The following is a 5,847-nucleotide window of genomic DNA, read 5'->3' as shown; positions in this document are numbered from 1 at the left end:
AGCTGTTCCTATTCGGCCATCTTGCTCCGTCCCCCCTATGAAGGCTCACATATAATTATATGACTGTGCTTTACAGGTTATTTGGGACAGAAGGATGATGGGACCAGAGAGTGGCTGATATTGTCAGGGGAGAAGTAGAAATGATTGTCCTTGGAATCAAGGAGGCATGGCAAGGAAAGGGCATGAATACCTGGCATACAGAGTAAAAAGGCCAAGGAATGGATGTGTGGGTCAGAAAGAAGAGAGTGAGTACAGAGAAGACAACAAAACACACATTGAAAAAGCCTCCAGGGAACTGAATTCATCCGGTGATACTCTCCCCTCTGGAAACCTTTCTTCCTTCTTTTCCATGTACATCTTTTCTGTCCCTGCTACTTCACTTCAAGTTGAACACCAGAGAAACAGCTCCCACACAGTCTCAAAAAGGAGAAACGGTACAGGGCAACAGTGTGCAATGATGAGTCACTTGCACAGAAGGCTGGAGTCAGGGTTCATTGGTTTCAGACAGAGCACCCATCATTGCCCACCAGACTTTGAGTGGGCTCTGTCACACCGCTCATTTCAGCCTCGACACAGAGTTGCACATTATTGGCTATGGGCATAGGATTTGAGGTCAGATCCATCAGGATTTCAATCCTGGTGCTAAATTCTATGATCCAAGTCAAGTAATTGACCACACTGTGACTCAAGCTCTTGTTGTTTGTTTTCCCTCTAACTCAAAGATAGTAACAGTTTCTACCTCCTGGGTTACTGTAAAAATTAAATGAGTTAACACATAGAAATATATAAAAAACACCTGAAGAAATGCCTGTGACCTAACAAGCACTATAAATAAGTTTTCTATTGCTATATCAAGAACTTAGTACAGCATCTGGCATTTTTTGAGGAAGAAATATATTTTAGTTACATTTGTTGTTATTAATCCTCCTGTAAATGAGAAGGAAAACAGATGGGTGCATAGGGACACGTTGTGTTGCCTATTAATGTGTTTTGTAAAGTGGCAATATTATGACAAGAAAACCATGTTGGAAAATAGTCTGACATACTGATTAAGGAAACCAAAATAAGAAGCTCAGAGACTGAAATATGTATATGGAAATCTTCAATGGTTGTGGTGGTGGGATCTAAGTTTCTAATTTCCAACTTCATTATTCAAGAAATTGTTCTGGTTTAAGTGGTAGACATGGAAAATAAAGCTAGAGTATTCCTCATACTACATGACACAATGTGTAAAAAGGTCCAGGATATAAAATTGAATATTCCAGACTGACATCAGCATGATCTCAAGCTAGAAAGCTACAAGTTGTCCTTCTATATAAATCTTGAGTTAACAATACATGGATTAGAATACCTCTGACAATTCTAGAGACAAGTTGAGAAGCCACAGCACTTAGGCTATTGTAAAACCAAGAGGAATATTGCAAATGGGGTAGGAAAATTTGTGGTATTTAGGTCATCCATTCATGTTTCTCCTATGTGGCATAGCATGGAATGACCATGAGAAACTTCTATACCGGGTCTCCTTCCTCATAATGCAAACAATGGTGGGCGATATGTCCAATGTTCTGGTTCATGTGAAAGCTTCCCAAGGGGCTAGTTTCTGTCTTGCCTGACTCAAGAGCTGACGGGACACATGCAATATTTTGGACAGTGCTGAAAATAGAAGTAAGAAGCATGTTAGAGTTTCCATTCCACAGACAGATGTCAGGGGGAACAATAGATTAGAAAATGCTTGAGAGATCCTAGAATCTCCAGCTGGACTGATTATTGATAGTCTTCTCTTGCACAATGCTAGTATACAAAGACTGGGTGAGGTGGCTTGTTTTTCAAATACTCAAATTCTAACAAAAAATAAGAAGGCATACAGAGGAACATGGCCCAATCAAAAGAAAAAATTAAACTCTAGAAAACAACCTAAACAAACACAGATCTATAAGCTGCCTGAAAAAGAATTTAAAATAACTGCCATAAAGATACTCAATGAACTAAAAGAGAACATAGATATACAGATAAGTAACATGAATAAAAGAATGGATTAAGAAAATGAGAATATCAACAAAAATAGAAACTATTAAAAAAAAAGAAATTTAGATCACAGTGCAATCAAACTAGAACTCAGGACTAAGAAACTCAATCAAAACCGCTCAACTACATGGAAACTGAACAACCTACTCCTGAATGACTACTGGGTAGATAACGAAATGAAGGCAGAAATAAAGATGTTCTTTGAAACCAATGAGAACAAAGCCACAACATACAAGAATCTCTGGGACACATTTAAAGCAGTGTGTAGAGGGAAATTTATAGCATCAAATGCCCACAAGAGAAAGCTGGAAAGATCTAAAATTGACACCCTAATATCACAATTAAAAGAACTAGAGAAGCAAGAGCAAACACATTCAACAGCTAGCAGAAGGCAAGAAATAACTAAGATCAGAGCAGAACTGAAGGAGATACAGACACAAAAAAACCTTCAAAAAATCAGTGAATCCAGGAGCTCGTTTTTTGAAAAGATCAACAAAATTGATAGACCACTAGAAAGACTAGTGAAGAAGAGAGAAGAATCAAATAGACACAATAAAAAATGAGAAAGGGGATATCACCACTGACCCCACAGAAATACAAACTACCATCAGAGAATACTATAAACACCTCTATGCAAATAAACTAGAAAACCTAGAAGAAATGGATAATTTCCTGGACACTTACACTCTCCCCAGGTAGATTTCTGAAGTTTTTGACTCTAGTCCCTGCCTTATCAATGGCACTTCTGGGCCCACCCAAGGGCCTGGGGGACCTTTTTGCCCTGAAGGGAAGAACACAGGCCTGGCTGGCTTTGGCACCTGTTGATTGTAGAGCCATAGGGCCTTGAGTGAATATAGGCAGTAGCCAGGGAGTGGTTACACCAGGTCGTGGGAGAAACCCAGTGCTGTGTTGGCTTCAGGTGTGACCCAAACACAGTAATAGTGGTGGCTACAGGGGTACATTTGTCACTCTGCTGCCAGATTTAGGTGGCTCAGAAGAGAGAGAGAGAGAGAGAGAGAGACATTCAGTTTGTGAGACAGTACAGTAGGAGAACAAGAGTCTATTCCTGCTAATCTAGAAAACTATTCCAAGATAAATTAGGCACTACCTATCCACAAGAACCACAGAGTTACTGGGCTTGGGGTGCCCCCTAAATAAGATATAGCTTAGATTACAACACCCAAGTCCTTTAAAATATCTGGAAAGCCTTCCCAAGAAGGACAACTAAAAATAAGCCTAGACAATGAAAACTACAATAACTAACTAACTCTTCAATGCCAGACACTGAAGAACATCTACTAGCATCAACACCATCCAGGAAAACATGACCACACTAAATGAACTAAATAAGGCACCTAGGACCAATCCTGGAGAAACAGAGATATGTGATATTTCAGACACAAAATTCAAAATAGTAGTGTTGCAAAAAAACTCAAAGAAATTCAAGATAACACAGAGAAGGAACTCAGAGTTGTATCTGATAAATTTAACAAAGAGATGAAAATAATTTAAAAGAAGAAAGCAGAAATTCTGGGGCTGAAAAATGCAATTGGCATACTAAAGAATGTATCAGAGTCCTTTAATAGCAGAATTGATCAAGCTCAGAATAATTAGTGACCTTGAAGACAGGTTATTTCAAAATAAACAGTCAGAGGAGGCAAAAGAAAAGAGAATAAAACAATAAAGCATGTGTATAGAATCTACAAAACAGCCTCAAAAGGGCATATCTAAGAGTTATTGGCCTTAAACAGGAGGTAGACAAAGAAATTGGAGTAGAGAGTTTATTCATGGGATAATAACAGAAAACTTCCTAAGCCTAGAGAAACATATCAATATCCAAGTACAAGAAGGCTATAGAACACCAAGCAGATTAAACTCAAAGAAGACTACCCCAAGGCATTTAATATATCCAGTGAAAACATTCTTCAAACATGAAGGAGAAATAAAGACTTTCCAGGACAAACAAAAGCTGAGGGATTTCATCAACACTGGATGGGTCCTACAAGAAATGCTAAAGAGAGTACTTCAATCAGAAAGAAAAGGACATTAATGAGCAAGAAATAACCATTAGTAAATAAAGAATTAAGGTACAAAGCTCACTAGTAATTAGTAAGGAAACAGAAAAACACAGTATAGTATAACACTGTAACTCTGGTGTGTAAACTACTCTTATGCTAAGTAGAAAGACTAAATGATGAACCAATCATAAATAATAACCACAAGAACTTTACAAGACATATTCAGTACAGTAAAATATATATAGAAACGACAGAAAGATCAAATGAAGGGGGACAAAGTTAAAGCATAGAGTTTGTATTCTTTTTCTTTTTGCTTTTTTGTTTGTTTATGCAAATAGTATTGGGTTGTTATCAGGTTAAAATAATGGGTTATAAGAAGGTATTTTTGCCAGGCATGGTGGCTCATGCCTGTAATCCCAGCACTTTGGGAGGCCAAGGGGGGCAGATCATGAGGTTAGGAGATTGAGACCAGCCTGACCAACATGGCGAAACCCTGTCTCTACTAAAAATACAAAAATTAGCCAGGCATGGTGGCACATGCCTGTAATCCCAGCTACTTAGGAGGCTGAGGCAGGAGAATTGCTTGAACCTGGGAGGCAGAGGTTGCAGTGAGCCAAGATTGCACCACTGCACTTCAGCCTGGGTGACAGAGTGGGATTCAGTCTCAAAAAAAAAAAAAAAAAAGATATTTTCAAACCTCATGGGATCCTCAAAGCAAAAAACATAAAATGGATACACTAAAAATGAAAAGCAAGAAACTAAATCATATCTCCAGTGAAATTCACCTTCACTAAAGGAAGACAGGAAGGAAAGAATGAAGGACGAGACGACCACAAAACAACCAGAAAACAAATAACTAAATAGCAGGAGTAGGCCCTACTTATCAATCATAACATTGAATGTAAATGGAATAAATCATCCAGTCAAAACACATAGAGCAGCTGAATGGATAAAAAAAACAAGACACATTGATCTGTTGCCTAGAAGAAACACAATTCACCTACAAACACATACATAGGCTGAAAACAAAAAGATGGAAATAGATATTCCATGCCAATGGAAAATGAAATAGAGCAGGAGTTGCTGTACTTATATCAGACAAAATAATTTTTTAAAATTAATTAATTAATTAATTAATTTATTTTGAGACAAGGTCTTAGTCTATTATCCAGGCTGGAATGGAGTGGAATAATCATGACTCACTGCAGCCTTGACCTCCTGGGCACAGGTGATCCTCCCACCTCAGCCTCCTGAGTAGCTGGGACCACAGGCATGTGCCACCATGCCCAGCTAACTTTTTTTTTTATTTTACTTTAAGTTCTAGGGTACATGTGCACAACGTGCAGGTTTGTTACATATGTATACACGTGCCATGTTTGTGTGCTGCACCTATCAACTCGTCAGCACTCATCAACTCATCATTTACATCAGGTATAACTCCCAATGGCATCCTTCCCCCCTCCCCCATCCCCATAATAGGCTCTGGTGTGTGATGTTCCCCTTCCAGAATCCAAGTGATTGCATTGTTCAATTCCCACCTATGAGTGAGAACATGCGGTGTTTGGTCTTCTGTTCTTGCCATAGTTTGCTCAGAATGATGGTTTCCAGCTTCATCCATGTCCCTACAAAGAATAGAAACTCATCCTTTTTTATGGCTGTATAGTATTCCATGGTGTATACGTGCCACATTTTCTTAATCCAGTCTATCATTGATGGACATTTGGGTTGGTTCCAAGTCTTTGCTATTGTGAATAGTGCTCCAATAAACATGCGTGTGCATGTGTCTTTATAGCAGCATGATTTA

Source organism: Colobus angolensis, unplaced genomic scaffold (genome assembly GCF_000951035.1).
Source record: "Colobus angolensis palliatus isolate OR3802 unplaced genomic scaffold, Cang.pa_1.0 Scaffold385, whole genome shotgun sequence".
NCBI classification, from domain to species: Eukaryota; Metazoa; Chordata; class Mammalia; order Primates; family Cercopithecidae; genus Colobus; species Colobus angolensis.
The sequence above is the reverse complement of the archived record's forward strand: the minus strand, read 5'-3'. Positions refer to the sequence as shown.